Genomic DNA, 17,652 nt, shown 5'->3' on the forward strand with positions numbered 1-17,652 from the left:
AGTGCTAATTCTGTAACATGGATCAGGAATAAAGCTGAAGCTCAGCAATCTCTTTAGCCCATTGCCTTCCAACTTCCCAAGACCCACTGTCAGTAACAAATAGATAGGTTCAGGTTTATGTCTTCAGCTCCCTCTCCTCTTAAGTGGAGGAGAGTGTTTGCATGGTTTTTTTGTAGCTGTCCTTAACCAAAGCCCAGTGCTCTAACTGGTTAATCCTCACCACTTCTCTGTGCACACATAATACAAACAGCCAACTTTCCCAATATTTTAGTGTCTTCTTTTCTGTTTGCATAACCCCTGTGAGGTTTGCAGGCAGCATCTAGTTCCCTTGGGAAGGTGGCAAAATGACAGCAAATCAGGCTCCTTGCTCTATAATTTCCCAAAGATCAAAGTTTAGTTATCATTAGAATGTAAATGTCACAGTATTGTGAAACTGGTGCATCAGGACAGAACATATCTTCCTCTCTGAAAGTGTTTCCATGTAATATGACATTTTGGTAACATTTGAGGGAGGACTTTTTTTTTCTCTTTAATGATCTTTCTCAGCTTTTTTGGCCAGCATAATTATGCTGCTCCTACCTGCTAAAATAACATTTTAAATAAAGGATTTCACAAAACTTTTTTCTTTTTCAAACTGGGTCCAACATCCACCTTGTTATTTTATTTAATCTGTTTCTCAAGGCAAGAAAAAAGGGGTTGAGTTCATGAATATTAAGAAAGCATGGCTCCTGATCTGTTTATAAATATTCTCAAATTACCAACATACCACAGCAAAAGTTGGGTTGCTGGAGTGTATGGGAACAGGGGATCCACTTGAGAAAAACAAGAAAATCCAATAAAATATTTAGTCCTTTGAACAATAAAATTGTGTATCTTAAACTTGCCCCTGTGAATCCATTACAACTACAAAAATGACAGTCCATAAAATAACTCATCTTGTCCAAGGACACAAACAGCTGGTGACCCTCAATCAGTACAATTTCTTGGGCTTTGTTTTTGAACTCAGTCCCAGATTGCATCAGAAGTCACTGTTTTTTAAAGCTCCTCTAAAGGCGAATTGCACGCTGTATGCCATATATTAATAATGTAGCTATCAATACACAACAAAATATAATGTGAGAGAATAACAGCTTGCAATCTGAACATCAAGCATATTTTATCAAAGCTATGATCCCCAGCAACCATTCTCAATGGCAGGATTTTTCTCATTTTTTCAAGCCCACCAGGGCAATGCAGTTCAGCTGAGATGTTTCAGGAGACAGCAGAAGGCAGTTTTCACTAATTTAAGTACCAGGGTGCTTTAGTGAGATTTCATTTCAGAACTGGCCAGAGCAGAAATGGAAGTGTTTCAAAGCAGTCGTCACTAGTCTGCTTCCCTTGTGTCAGTATAATTCACTGAGTGTTTCAAACCCTCTACAAACCCAAATCCCACCTGAAGCACAGAACAAGGCATGCGTATGAACATCGGTTGTCTTCGTTCAAGAGATGGGAGGTAAGGGGGAAAACCACCAAATCTTAGGTTTATTCTTCTTCCATTTGAAATAAGAGTATTGCTTTTGTGAGATGATTGAATCCTGACCTGCATAGACCACCTCCAGTGTGAGATGTAGTACATGTTATCAGCTCATGTTTGTCTGTTTCTTCTCCAGTAAGTCAATTAAACTTACAGGACTGAGGTTTCCAAAGATATATTACATAAAGCACTGACTGTAGGAACCGTGCAGTGATTATATTGGGTAACACCGGTGCATTGGACTTAAACCCAGCAGCCTGGAAACATTTGTCCCACAGCAGCCCAGTTTAATAAATGATTAATGGAGCTAGTCAGTTTGGCCTGAGGTGAGCTTTTATTTGGGGCCCCGGAGAGGCTGGGCAGCCATGCTGGGCAGAGCCTGGCTACAGCCCAGCATCCCACCTGCCAGCCCCTTCGTGGTGAGCCCCCAAAGCACAACTAGCTTCCTACCTCACATTCAGCATGGCCTTCGTGTGTCCATGGAGAGGTGGGAGCAGCTCCTACTGCTTCCTAGCATCCCTGGATAGACATGACCCTGTGATCTTTTAAAAGGTATGGATATATGTTTAAGTGTGTGTGTGTGTGTAGTGCTGCAATTATACTTAACCAGAGCACCTCAGCCCAAGAGGACTGTAAAGAAACATGTTGATATCTCTGAAATTAAGTATTTTAAAACTATCAATGGTCCCTGCAATCAAGTGATGCTCTTTGTTATCAGGCAGTAAAAAGGCAACGTTCAAAACACATCTTATGACAACTAGGGAAAAAAAAAAAAAAAGAAAAAAAAACCAAGCAAAGATTCCCCAAGGGAGTAAGATTCACTAAATCCTCCCACACTCACAAATGCCTCTTTTCCAAGAAAGCAGGATTATGCTTGGGATTGAAAACTATTCCAAACACCTTTGAAATCCATTAAATTTGTGTTGATCATGTTAAGCTAGTGCACTTCTCCAGCCGTAATAAATATGAAAGCAAAGATGGAGAAGGTCAGTGCAGGAAATAACCTTAGGTGGCAGGAATTTCTGGATCATGATCTTTTTCTATAAGCATTAAAAAACACCTGCATTTTAAATTACACCTCTTTGAAGATCAAATATTTGCAAGATTGTTGAACCTTGTCTTGGAGGTTTTGGTGGGGATATTCCTGGGGGATCCTGATTCAGGGCAAAACTCCTGAAGAGAACAGCATTTTTAAAAAACGTTAACACATAGAGACTCCTGCAAAAGTCTGTAGCTGTGAAAACAAAGCATCTGGAAGCTGATAAAAATTAGCAGAGAATAAGGTGCTTATGGGTCATCCTTTTCATGCATAGTGCCTGGGATTGCATGCATAGTGATCAGTCTTGCTACAGCCATGTTCATCTGGGCATATAGGAGACACCAGGTTTGAGAGATTGGTAATAACTTTTCTTAGATCCACATCAACATTTTAGTGTCTTGTCAGACATTGTGAGGGAATAGTGTGTCTTAAAGTTTTCTTTTCTCCAATTGTGCCACCTGGTCTAGCACCTGCATGGTAAGGAAAAGGTAAATGATGTAAAAATAATGTAATAAGTGTTATAACATTATAAAATAACGTAAGAAGAGTTTTCCCTGCACCTCTCTTAACTGAATTACTCCCAACAGACATTTTCTAGACATGTATGAAGATGTGAGTGTGGTTCACAAAAGGCAAAGTCTAAGGACATTTGAGAGGCAGAACCTAGGGCAGGGACACAAGTTACCCAGCCTGGTATAAAAATCAACAAGATTAGCAACAAAAAGCAACACACTGGCTGTCAGATCACTGAAAACTGACAAAGAAACCCAAGCTCCACTGAAATCAGTAGCAGGACTTCACTGACATCAGAAGAACCAATGTGTTCCCTGGGACAAGTAGAAGGCACCCTGCTGAACTCATGCTGCTCAAACCATGTTTGAAAGACCCTGCGTTACATTATATTTACTGCCACATAGAAACAGGCACCATACCGCTCTGTAGTGCAAGCTCCCTATAGCAAGTGCAACACAGGGTGATTTACAGGGTCAGGGAGGTAAATTTCAAGGCATTGCATGTTGGTAAATTCTACCTTGTTTTGACACCAAAAACTTTAATTAGATTAATGTTACTGTCCATTAAAGAGAAATTTATTACAGAATGGTTCTTGTAAGAAAGAAAACAAGTCCAGAATATATTTTTTTTGCACATTTTGGCTTGGACATCTTAAGGAATACTACCAATCTTAACTAGCTAAGGGTTGGGGTTTTTTTGTTCATTATAGCGCAGCCAGGATTATATTCTGTAACAGCTCTGATAAGCTTTGGAAAGGAAACAAAGATTCAAATACAGTTTTTACTTGGCTTGCCTTTTTTTTTTTTTTCTTTTTTTTTTTAAAACCATTTTTCAGATTCTGCTCACATTTATGGTTTTTTTCCTATGTAGATATACACTATCAACTTATACTATCATTTCATTGTTACTCTGCAGCAGGCAACTTAAAATTCTGGTTTTCAGCCTCTGTTACTGTAAACCAAATTCTGTTTCAATATAACTAAATTGGTATGGAAAGGTAGGAATATTGCCAGTTATTGCAATGCTGTAATAAATTGCATATGGAAAACCGAAGTGATAAGGAGCTTAATTAACTGTGATTTATATTGATCTATATGATCATAAAATCACCAGTTTGGAACAACCTAATTTGTTTTTAATAAGCTTTGCCTGAAAGACTAGTAATTACAGTCATAAACCAATCACTGAATTAAAGCATAGTAAAGTTAAAAACAAAAGCAGTTACAAGAAATTTCATTAGGAGGCCCACTAAGTAAAAAAAAAGGTTAATCTATGTTTATACAAAACTGAAACTGCAGTAGCACCTGTGACAGGTGAATTTTCACATCTTTTCACACTCTAAACTCACATTCTTGAGGTTTACAGAAACATTTATGTTTTGGCTTAATGGTGGTAATCAGGGTCCCAAAACTGTCTTGTTGATTTAAGTGGAAGATGTTAATATTATTTCTGTGCTGTGTGTGGGTGAGAAATCCTGAGCAGACCCAGAAGTCAGTAGGTTGTGGTAAGTCCATGTGGAACTGTCACGAGCAAGTTTGTGGGTTAACAGAGCAAGAGTTGCTCTTGGCAAAGCTGACAGTTGTTGACTGATACATGAGCTACACAGGAGGAGAAAAAAAAAATTAATTTCACTCTTTCAAGTCAAACAAAGTTCAGCAGGAAAAAGCTCATGGGCAGAGGTCAGGCTGTCCAAGAAGTGATGGGAGCTCCACCCACAGTAACTGGACACTTGTAGCATTAGTTGTTGTCTCCCTTATGCTGAAAATAACTTTTTTTTTTTTTTTGAATCAACATGTTCATAAGGAACTTCAGAGGATGTTTAAAATGTGATGGCAAAACGACAGTGAAGACACAACTGTGCTAATATTTCCACTGTGGTGACACTTTGTGGTGCTCTATATGAGGCTGTTATTAGAGAGGACCTAACCTCTTCTGAAAGCTTGTGCTCTGGGCACCATGACATTAGGGCTCCATTTCTGAGGGAGCTGTAGAGAAAAGGGAGGTATGAAGAGAAAGTAGCTGTTCACTTGGTGAATGGATACTGATGAACATCCTAGCTGTCTTTAAGTGATCTCTGAAGACAACACTGAGGACTACAGATGTGACTTCCCAACAAACGTACCACTAGGGTCCCTCACAAAAAAATTGACACAGACTTATATAATAACCCAGCGAAAGAGAAACTTTTAAATCATTATTAGTAATAGATCATCAATCTTAAGAATGGTAATTGCTTAAGAACTTTGGAGAACCATTTGGCTTTTTTAACAGATAAAAGAATTAACAAAATTTGGAGACGGAGCAAAATTATTTTGGTTCCTCCAGAGCAAGCAAGGAGACTGTTGAATGCTGTAGGCTCTAACACAGGAGGTGTGTGTGTATAATGATGTCTAGTGGGATTAACTGTCAACTAATCCAAGGCTGTGTGTATTTGAGGGAGACCTTGAGTAACATGCAATTTGGTACCAAGTGAGGCGTAAATATTCAGGAAAAAGGAGTTCCTAATAAGGACTGTTCAATGGAAATGTGCCTTGGACAAAGCAAAGTTTTGGCTGAGCTTGAGTGCTATGTCCTGACTGCAGGTGGCCCAACGTTGCTGCTCACCCCACCGCTCTCCAGCCCTGTTCTGTCACTGTGATCTAGGTTAGTCTTAACACTCTGAACAATGTGTTGCTGTTTTTCTGTTGTTTTGTGGGTTGTTTCTTTACCATGGATCATTGTGACTCAAGTGGGTTAGGGAGAGATGGCGTGTGGTGATGTGCTGACAGATCGGCGGTGTGCTGGCAGAGGTGACCATGCTGCCTCGTGAATGGCAGGAAGGGGCAAGAAGCTCTGGTCACCCTCCCAGGGGTGACTTGCTTCAGACACAGCCTGTAAAGCTCAACCATTGCTCCAGCATGTGAAAAGACTGCACAAAGACAAGAAAGTTTCATTAGCACTACCCCAACGGTGTATGCATGGATAGCAGACCTTTTCATCTTGACTGTGCCAGTCAGTTCTGATTGGACACCTTGGAGCAGGTAGGATGAAAAGCAGTTCATCTGAGAGCTGTTTAGTTTGCCCAAGAAAATGTTAAGGGCAGACCCAGTCGTGGTCTCTGCACCTACACTGTGAGCAAAACCGCGGTGGTGGGCTCCTCAGCCTAGCAAACAAATGCACAGCAGCACCGTGGGGCTGCTGTTTGAAGCTGGACAAATTCAGACTGCAGAGGAGATTACAATTTATCTAAGCAGGGGGTTATTAACCACTGAAATGGTTTAGTAAATGCTGTTGTGGGTTCTCCATCACTGCCTTTGTTCAAATCAAAATAGGATTTCTCAACTGAAATGCAGCCTGTAATTCGAAGGGGAATTAATTTATGCCCGGTTATAATTGGTGTTTAGAGAAAGTCAGAAAAACAATTACAGTGATCTCATCTGGCCTAAAAATCAATGAGTATATTTAAAAGGGGGGAAAAAAAACCCCAAACGCCAACATAACAGAACTCACTTAGGAGGAATTAAATTTCTGGAGATTGTGTTTCACAATGGCACATCACTTCCCACTAACGCATACCTGTAGTGATAGCGCTGCATTTTTTTAAAAATGCTGTTCAAGGAGACAAACTACTTTTTAAAGGAAAAGCAATTGTAATTCCTGGATGAAATCAGAGCTTTGGTGACAGAAATGATAGGAGTTTACTTCCACAGGGGGTCAGAACTTTATTTGCTTTTCCCTCCTTTCACAGTCATAAGTGTGTCTCACTGCAGGATTTTACAGAAGGATATAGGGGATTTTCTGCTCTGCAAGTTGTGGTATTTCTTTTGGAAATGAAGAAAACCCAGCATACACTGGCTGAGTGGTTGGCTTTGATCTGATGATATCTCAAAATCAGGGATTAGATGAACAGAGAAATGTCACTGATATTTTTCAGCTACAGAGGGTTGCAGTTACATCATTGTGGCATCCTCAGCAATAATTATTTGGTGTTTTCCACAGCTTATCACTGAGAAGGACTCAAAATCGGAGTGTGAATGCAGAGTACATGCAAGTAATCACTGCTACCAGCCCAGAAATTTAACTACTGATGAAAAAGACTATGGTGAGTTTTTAATATGATAAAAGAAAACAGAAGACAATCTTTTTTATAGCAAGGTTACAGCATGCTTACTGCGCAGAAGTGATCAGAAAGATATTGGGTCCTCAAAAACACAAAGCCTGCTGCATTTTGATACACTGATAAGTTATCTCAGTGCAGATACTGAATGGTCAGAGACGTTTCACTCGGTATCCAAAGATCTCAAAGAAATCTCCTGTTCAAATCCTGACCAGGCCTGACTGCCAAGCTGAAATGCAGCATTTTGAAGCTCACATTCATGTTTCGAGGTGATACTTCATTTGAGGGCACAGTCAATCCAATCTCACCCTCAGCGATTTCCAACATGCAGCTGTTCTGCAATCTAAAACCTAATCTGTAAAAAGAGAAATCAGTAGCATCCCTTTATTTAGTTTTCGGTGCTCTACATGTAACAAGTGTACATATTTTAAGATATTTGGTATGAGCATGGACCCATTTTCTGTAGTGTGAGTGCTCTTGGACAGCCAAAGGAAATAGTTGCCTTTCCTAATAATTTCCCAGATTCTCTGTTCGTATGTTTTAATACAGAGAATACATCTCTAGGTTTCTCAGATATTTCTTGGAAAGAACTGAAAAAAGTAGGGGTTGTAACTGCTGTAAATGCCTGCTTGAGTTTACAGATTAACCCAAAACAACAGCTGGCACAGCTGTGCCAACAAGCTGTCCTAGGAAAAAGTCCTCTCCAGAAGAGATTGAGATCTCAAAGTTCCTATTTCCAAAGAATTTTGAAATTCCCACAGAGCAGAAAACACCAACATTTGTGGTACAGAGAGCAGGGTCTCAGAGCACAGCGCTTCCCACCATGGACATGTTGACTTTGACAACCATGAATTCTCCAGGCTCCAAAGGTCCACCCAGTTTAGACACAAGTCACTTCCTTCATGTGAGATGCGAACTGGTACATCAGGATATCAGCTGCTTCACTGTCCATCACCAACTGTGATACCATACTGTGAAAATACTTCCACATTGTGCAATGTGTACGCTCTTACGGGACATGTAAGCAATTCACGGTGGTGCAGGGGCTGCTGAGATGGAGTGAAGCACATATTCCTAAAGATAACAGGACACAACCACACACTGCTGCACCAGGGGAGATAACCATGCAATGGCTACGGTTGCTCACGCTGTCCAAAGGAGACTCGTCTTTGGGAAGCAGGGCAAAGAGAACTTAGCAGCCATCTTAAAGCAGCAACTTGCACAAAACACCTTCTTACTTTAAAGACGGAGCTAACTCTGCTTGTGAGCAGCAGCCCCTGAGCAGTGGGCCAGGACAGCAGTGGGGTGTGCTGCAGGTGGTGGTGGGGCCCATCTACTGTGGGACCCTGAGAAACCACAAATCCCAGAGACTTACTGCTCTGTCACGACTCACTTGTCAGTCAGATTTTTTTGGTGAGAAATAATACAGAAGTGTTTCAACTGGATTATTTGATTTGGGGTTCCTGCAACTTGAAGGTGGCTTGCTTTATTTCCCCCATTCCACAGATAATTTTCCTCAATATCAATTCAGCTGAAAAATAAACAGGGTTCAACATGAGTTATTTCTTATGGGAAAATGGTCTGTTGGGAACACATTATGCATTCCATTTACTAATCAGAATCTTCTGATAATTTTTACTGTGCATTGCAAATGCAGGCAGCCCATGTTACATCTGCAGGGCTCAGATATACTGGAACTGCTCCAAACTGATTCTCATAAATTTATTTTTAAAATTTCCCATACATTTACTGTTCCTTCATCCTGGTCACTAATGCATATTTAACCGATGGACTAACTACATGCATATCAATAGTTTAGTAGAGTTACATTTACCATAGTATTAAGAAATAATAGACTTTCTTTCAAAGCACATAGAAACCATTGCCTAAAGGAATAAATGTTTCAACCTGAGAAAATCTAAAGACTAAAAATATCAAGGGAGAAAGATAAATGGCCTCATCTTACAGTAAAAAAAAGGAACAGGAAAACTCAGGTTTTAGTGATATACTTCATGAAACAGTTTCATACGGCTGTTCATAAATAGAGACCCAAGTTGTTGTCAGAAAAATTTCAAGGATGAGTCAAACTGGCAAAGAGCTGCAGCTCAGATTTCTGGTTTCACCAGTCAACATCAGAATGATGAGGTCCAGGAGAAAGGATCTTTGGCCTCTGAGTAGCTGATGTAAAAACACGGGTCTCGGGAAGAAATAGCAGTGGTGAAGCACAGAGGAAACACAGAGGCAAGAAACATTTCTCTGCAGAAGTGTACCTTCCTGCAACAGGGTGGAAGGGACATGTGAGGACACAGCTCAGCCAACAAGCTCCTGAATGTGCCATTTCCCAACCCCCCAAACACACCTACTAAATCACTGTAGAAATGCTGGTTATTTGCAGCAGCAAAACTGTTTGAGGTGGCATGCAGGGCAGGACTGAGGAAAGTGACAATTTGTTTTCAGCAGAAGCTCTGAGGGAGCCTGGGATTAGCATCTTGTTCAAAGAGGCCAGTAATTCCTTTCCAAAATGTTTAAAGGATGCAGCTCCCGCCTCCGCTATCGCACATCAGTGCCTGCCCCAGAGGGGGTGGTTTCTGAAGGGAACTGGCTGAGGATAATTTCCTGGACTCCTGGACCTTTCGTATCACTCCCATCTCTGCTGTGTTTCACTGCTGAGAGTACAAAGACCTCCAGTATTCTTATCTTGGCATTCCCCACTTATAGAAATGAGAGAAGCATTACAAATGAGTCTGTGGGGATGCATTATGAGAGCAGCAATAAAAACTAAAAAGCCAGCACTGGGGACCATGGCCAGTCACATCGTTTGGGACCACTGAGCAGCGAAACAGTTCCACATCCCTGCTCTGAAAAGCTTGTTCATTTAAACACGGTGATAAGCTCTGCTCCTGCAGACTGCTCCTCAGGAAGACCTCATGGTCTGACTGTGTCGGCTAATGTTATTTTCAGACCATATTTCTGCTCCCCCTTCTGTTCTCCTGCAGACCATGTGCTGAAGCAGCAGTCTCTTCCCTCGCTGTCCCCCCACACCAGACAGGACAGGAGCAGGATACACTAACATCAAGGTTGCTCTAAAAATTCATGTTTTCTCTCCTGCTTCCTTGTTTAATGGTTTTAAAGACAGCAAGTCTATCACTTATTTTTGGAGTCTACAGCTTACTCGTTGGGAAAGACACATGTGCAATAGTTAGCATCAGTCAGGAAAAGCTTCTGTATGTTTTGTGTTTATTCAGTTTGTTGTTTTTTTCCAAAGAGGTTCATCTTCTTCACAACCCGGCTAACAACCCCATACTATTATCTGCATGACCTGCTATCATCTGGCACAGTGAAAAAAAGGGTTGAGTGTCAATAGCTGCCAGGTGTTCATATTGAACTGCTTCTCGAACTTAAAATAATATTAAAAAACTAAAACCACCACCCATCACAACACTTTAAGCCAATGGATTAGATTTCCTCTGTATTAATATGAAGCTATAAATGATTTGTAAAAATGCTGAATTAAAAATATAATTAATTGCCTAAGCCTGGCTTGGTAAAGTTCATCCCTCCTTCCAGTGCACACAGCCTTCCCCACTCCTGGCATGTTGTGCTGTATCCCAGAAGAAGCTGATACAGCTGCAGGACTTTATCGCTGCTGAAGTCACACCGGCTCTTTCATTCAGCCAGCCAGACGGACCGCTGACTTCTGCCCAGTATCTACTGAATCCGAGTGCTCTGCCATGATTTCAACCATGTGAAACGCTATTTTTTATTCAGCAAAACACGTGGCCAAGAAACCCCTTTCCACACGCTTTCAACACATTCCACAATTTCATTACACATCTGTTCACTCAGCAGCCCCCTGAAAACCCAGCGTGTCCCTGAGCATCAGCTCTGTGTGGTACTTGCATGGGAATGAGTCCATTAGAAAAATCTCTAATTCCACACCACAGCTGTCTTTAGGTATTAAACCACACACATCCCAGAGCCTCAGCAGCGCAGGAGTGTCCTGCCCGTGGTGGGGGGTTGGCCAGAACAGGTCCCCAAAGCGCCCCCCTTGCTCCCTCTTCCATAGCAGAGCTGTAAGTAAGACAACCACAGGTGAAGCATCCACCTTTCAACAGTGACCTTCCAAGGAGCCCTGAACATCTCTGAAATGGCCTCTCAGATAAATAACCTTCCACAAAGATTTTTGAGATCACAGCTGACTACTTTGCAGTTTATTGCTTAAATGTGGTTTGAGGCAGGGTAAATTTGTTTTAATATAGCACCAGTCGTACATTGCTCCTGAAACACCTCACTGGTGTTTAGAGATGAACGAAAGGGGCACCCCTGAGGCTTGTTACAAATATACATGATGGCTTATTAGTTCCCAGGTTTTCCATAAGCTGGTCATTAGCAGTTCAGTAAAAATTCAGAGAACAAATTATAATGTGTGCTACCTATGTGTGAAAAGACACAACCTGTGCTGGGCAGGTAGGTCCTGGCCTTCTCCTCACACCAGGACTAGTATTTTGTACTTCACCAAACCTCTTTCTTGCCTCATCTCACAGATCTACATCCTGTAGAAAAAAATACTTTTCATTACTTTTTTCAATACTTTTCATTAAGATAGTTCAGTGCAGATTATACAACTCTTCTGGGAGTGAACGCAGCAAAACTGAAAAATTAGTCATAGCCTAGGTGTGACAAATGCAGCTGCATGTGTGGGCAGCATCTTCTAGGAGAACCGTGGCCCAGATGGTCCTTTTCAGGTACCTGAAAGGTGCCACGGCAGAGGAATACAGTATGGGGACAAATTTCTTAGCCCAGCGAGCGGAAGAAGCTGTAGATGGGGAGTTTGAACCACCCAGGGTAGTTTCTCCTTCTACACCAAAGGATGAGACAGCGACTGTGCAGCTGCTTCCTTGTGTTCAGATCAGGGCTACGTCCTCTGGCACTCATGTCCGCTAGGTCTCAGGGGCCTGACACAGCCTTTGGGTAACTAATTTTACTAGGCATTATCTTGGTAAGATCCATACGCTTCTAAAAATGCCAGGCTACCATGGGACACACCTGCAAGGCAGGAAGATAAATAAAATTCAGAGAAAACACTGGCTTTTTACCCTCTGGAGCAAACCAGGCTGATGGCCCAGGCAAACAGTGGTTGCTCCATCCATGCTGCTGTGGGTCTGTCTGGAAGCGAGGAGGGATCTCTGCACACCCATGTGGTTTCCCTGCTCCTGGGGCTCCTACCTGTGGTGCCTGGAGGGCATTTCCCCTTGTGCTGCTTAAGGAGCCAGAAGAATAAGTAAGGAAGCAGTAGAAAACTAATGCACAAGATTCACAACATGGAAAAAAACCCATCCCGAAATAGGGCAAAATATTAAGCTCTGACAGTAGGTGAAATCCTGCCTTCCCCTCTTAAAATCAGTGATAAAATTCCCATTGACTTCAATGGGGCCAGAATTGGGGTATCCGGTTTTTCCCATGGTCTTTCCAGATGATGCACCCAGACATGTTTTAAAGTTTCCTTATGCCACTCTGGGGAAAATCTGTATGGTTTTATTAGGTTCTTTGGCTCTTAGGTTCTTCACTGTATGGCATTGGGGGGGGGGGGGGGGGGGTGCAACTCTGCAACTTACTGAGAAACAACAGCAAAATAAGTTAATAATAAAAACAAAAGTTACAATACAACTTCTTGCCTGCTCTCTACCTACTGAATTCAATGCTGGAGCGTTTAGTGATACAAAGCTCCAAATTTCACTCGGTCTGTAGGAAAGGATTTGAAAGGTCTTATTGGATGAACATGCTAGAAACAAAAACATGGGAAATCAAAAGTGTTATGACAACTCTTTGTTCAGAGTCCTTCAACACGAAAGAATCATAGAATCATATAATTGTTTAGGTTGGAAAAGACCTTTAAGATAATCACGTCCAACTTCTAACCTACTGCTGCCAAGCCCACCACTAAACCATGTCCCTAAATACCACGTATACATGTCTTTTAAATACCTCCAGGGGTGGTGACTCAACCACCTCCCTGGGCAGCCTGCTCCAATACCTGACAACCCTTTCGGTGAAGAAATTTTTCCCAATATCCAACCTAAACCACTCCTGGTGCAACGACATTTCCTCTTGTCCTATTGCTTGTTCCTTGGCAGAAGAGACCGACTCCCACGTTACTACAACCTCCTTCCAGGCAGCTGTAGAGACCGATAAGGTCCCCCCTGAGCCTGCTTTTCTCCAGACTAAACCACCCCAGTTCCCTCAGCTGCTCCTCATAAGCCTTGTGCTCCAGCCCCTCCACCAGCTTCGCTGCCCTTCTCTGGACACGCTCCAGCACCTCAATGTCCCTCCTGTAGAAAATTCAGCTGATGGACTCAAACCCGTAAGCTTGCAGAAAGCGTTTTCAGATGAGTGAGTTTTGTGCCAGATACATGTAAGCTGATATGCTCCAAGCCATGCAAAACACAGACGAAGAAAATCAAGCCTTTGCCAAAACCTAATACTGTAATTTTCATGCAGTCAGACACATTAACTGAACCTGTGCTGTCCAGTCTTATTTGCAGGCCAACACTAATAAATAAGACTATGTTAGTTTTCTGTTGCCCCTCACAATCTATTTAAAATAAAGAAAAAAACCACCATCCTCCAAAACTTTAGTAAAATTAAGTTCATGTTCAGCTAAGAACCCTTTTATCCTACTACTTAAGCCACCCCAAATCACTGTCAGCGCATTTCTAACTGCTCCATGCTGAGAGTAGCAAAGCTTTTATGGGTCAGAACGGCAAGCCTGACTTCATAAGACATTATACTTGGAAAACAGGTCATTTATTAAAAGATCTGTTAAAAGCTTCATTTCTTAAAAAGCAAAACTATATACCCACCTCTACATCTTGTCTGAGAGCATTTGCATACACAGATGTTGTCCCAATTTCAGCCCTGTTCTCTTTTTTTCCATCTTCTTCATTTTTTAAAATATGAGTAGCAGGCACTTACTGAATCAGTCGCACGCTTCGCCAAGCACCTTCTGCTTCCATACACTAGTTCATCCTTTCCCCGCACGCAGGGCTGAGGTGCTGGACCCACAGCCCCAGGGCTGCACGAGATGGCAGCCTGGGGATTTTACCTTCTAAACCTGCTCTTCTCTTACCACAGCGGGAAGTCTCCTGCAACGACCAGGTGAGGATAGACTTTGTCTCTTCTGGAGCTCCCACTGCCCTCTTGTTTTACGGTAGTCTTCAGGCAGCGCTCTCCGGCCGCCTGCCTGGGAACTCGGCACGCAGTGCAAGTGGTCTGGATGCCACAGGTGTGAGACACGGGTACCGTGTTGCCGAACAGCAGAAGGCAAAACAGTATCTACTGCTTGGATAGCGGGCACGTAGCATTCTCTTCACTGCAAATTGTACCACCTTTGCATGCGGTCCTCAAGCCAGCATTTTATATGGAGCCAAAGAAGTAGCAGGAGTATGTATTGGGCGACATAGAGCAGAGAAGGAAATACAAGCAATTTTGGACCAAGAGACTGATACTTCAAGATATGTTTGGTATCCTGTTCTTCAGGAGTGTTTTCAATCACTGCTTCTTCCTGAAGAACCACCTCTTGCTGCTTCATCTTGCCTGAAAATAGCATGGCATGCCAGAAAATTTTAAAATAACCCAATAAATAGATTACTATCTGTTCGGGACATGGCAGCTCAACGGCAGCCAGGGTTACTCCGTGGAGACAGGCTGCCAGGAATATGGGGGTTGTGAAAGACAGGACAAATTGTGGGAAAGTTGCTTTGGGATGCAAGGGCATTAACGTAACTAAGGGATGAGGCTGCTTAAGAAAGGAAGATAACTGAGGAGAAGATGACGACCTTGATCATACATTTCAGAGAAGAGAAGACGAAAAAGCTAGACAAGACAAGAAAGGTGCATGCAGAAAGGAAGAATGGAAGCTGGGAAAACTCAGAAAATGCAAGACAACAAGAAGGTGGAGAAGACTTGCCGTGTCAAAAGAAGGAAATAATAAAAGCACAGACACTAGCACTCTCTTACTCTTGTCATAAGACTACCATGAAAATTACTTTAAATTTAGAAGAATGACATTTAAGAGACTACAGTTTTTGTTATATAAATGATTATTTTTCGTGACAACTAAGGGAAGAAAAAGTCACCCCTTATTATTACTGAGTTTTGATGGGCAGCCATAACCAAATTCTTAAGCGATCAAATATAAAATGTGCTTGAAGGCTGTTCATACCTATGAGGGCAAGACAGATGGTGTGGTGTAGGTGTCTCCACTTTAGATTGTACTGCACCCCAAATGGACAACAACTGAATTCTAGCAGCAATTTACTAACTGCAAAAAACACTAGGACACAGGTTTGGATCACCACTTGGGCTTCCAGGGAGAAAAATGCAAGGCATTCATGAGTTAATATTTCTGACTGAAATTTGCTTATTTAGAGGTTCACTTAACAGATGCCATCATCAGGAAATAAAAGTCCTTAGACTGAACAGACAATTTTAATGGCCTTTCCCATTAAGCTATGGGTGATATATTTCAAGGGGCAGATTATTGGAGTCTTTCTGCTGACAGCAGGTAATGTCAGATGAATTCAGAATATCAGTGAACATCTAAGCCTTGGTAACAAAGATTTTAATACAGTTACATTACAATTCAGGACAAAACACCTTGACCAATTCATTCTTTTGTACGGCACAAAGGAACCTTACACTATATCTGCATTTATATTCATTGCCAAAATAGGCAACGGATCCTTACTGTTCACGGGCACAAAGCTCCAGATGCTCTTATAGTCTAAGCCTAACGTGCTCAGCTACTGGTGTGGCACCATTAATCACATAAAACATGCGTTTTATAGCCTTAGAAAACTGGAACCTCCTAGATTTATTGGTTTGACTACTCTGCACAATAAAAGTTTCTTATGAACAAGTAAGCTCTGAACATAATGTACTAAACATTACCATCCCATAATCAATAGGTATTGGGAAGACTGTTTTTAAGGTTTAGCTCTTTTCCTCTTCTCTGCACACTGAAATTATTCAGCTCTGTACTGCAGAGCTCCATTAAGCACTTTGTTTTTCATTGAATGACTGGAATCAAACGCATATGGCCTCCATGGATGGATAAACTGCTGTAAAAAGAGATAAGTCAGCAATACTGATTCACTCTGTTGTCTGAGCGTGCCTTTTGATTTTTGAATTTCTGCCAAAAGCATCAACCGTTCTGTGTTTACCCTTCAAAAGCCCTCGGTCACTCAGATGGTGCATACACTCACAGCACAGCATGCTCTCTTGCAGAAACTATTAATAAAAAAGAAAATTTCAGTACTTGTATTCATTGAATCTAAATTTGTGGCACAGATCCTACATCCCTCATGTTTCTCAACGTTGTTACTATATAATATGAAGTGATTAAAAGACCGGTTTTACTTTGCTGCCCATCTCTTTCACTCAGAGAACTGGTTTATCTCTGCACAAAGCTGTACATGGCTTTCAAAGTGTACTTTGCCACAGAATTTTCCTCTTCCTTTCCCTTCCTGGCAAGTCAAAACAACAGAACTCCCACAAACCTCTGTGGCTGTTTCTTTTGTGTCTGTGAATTCATACTAATTACTGAAGACATACTGCGTTCCTCTTCACTGCTGGGGCCAGGACTGTCAGCGCTGGGCTCAGCACCGGCTTTCACAGGATGCCAGAGACTTGCATCTCCCTCCAGATCTGCTGCTGACACGAGAGCTGTTGTTTAACCACGGAGGCTTGCTGTGCACTTTGCACCTGAGTAAATGCCTGCTGGAGACAGCAGGAACACAACCAGAACGGGTCCCTGATGAGGCGTGTGACTTGGTTACAACTCCCTGCAAATCCAACATTCGGCACTCAGGGATCTCCTAAGGCAGAGACAAACAGCTGACCCTCTCGACATGACGGATTACCTGTCTGCAAAGGCAAAATGGTTATCCCCATCTGAAAACAAAAACAGATCAGACACCAGCAAATTGGTTTTTATGCAAACGTACAGGTAATGGCAAGACTATAAATACATAAACCCTATCTGCATAAACCGTAATGAAGCGACAAATGAAGGCAATTGCTACCTGCGTGTTCAAAGCCTGGTGGGCATTTTGCAGTCTTGTGATTTCTATTACTGCAATCTCACCAGAGCTGCAAGTTCAGTTGACTGTGAAGGTCTGGGTCCTGTAAAGCCTTCTTCGTGCGCGTATTGCATGCAACAGGGAGAGTGCAGTCAGAGCCTGCGCGGTGTCAAACGTGCTGCTTAAGATCTCGGGTGAGGAAATGCTCTCTTACAGATAGCTCACAAGCCTAAAGCCCTTGTGGCATTGAAAGGAAATGAATTTGATTTCTCAAGAGCCTATGGCTTCCTAACAAACCCTGGGAAACAACTTCAGAATACTAGCATATGCTCTAATCCATTTTCTAGTTATACAGGCTTCTTTATTACTGTTTTTGGCTGACAACAGTTGAGATAGCGTGTTTGTCATAATT

At 42.0% G+C, this 17,652-nt stretch overlaps 1 long non-coding RNA gene across 2 annotated transcripts; it reads left to right on the forward strand.

The window, feature by feature from the left end:
* The first annotated feature begins 1,857 nt into the window (after positions 1 to 1,857).
* LOC119144165 lies at positions 1,858 to 10,695 on the forward strand. Of its 2 annotated transcripts, none has more exons than XR_005102976.1 (3): positions 1,858 to 2,065; positions 7,044 to 7,146; positions 7,796 to 10,695. It is a non-coding gene; the product is annotated as an uncharacterized LOC119144165 (long non-coding RNA). The 2 variants fall into 2 exon arrangements; XR_005102977.1 differs by having other exon boundaries at positions 1,859 to 2,065; positions 7,803 to 10,695.
* The last annotated feature ends 6,957 nt before the right edge of the window (positions 10,696 to 17,652 follow it).

Source organism: Falco rusticolus, chromosome 3 (genome assembly GCF_015220075.1).
Source record: "Falco rusticolus isolate bFalRus1 chromosome 3, bFalRus1.pri, whole genome shotgun sequence".
Taxonomy (NCBI): Eukaryota; Metazoa; Chordata; class Aves; order Falconiformes; family Falconidae; genus Falco; species Falco rusticolus.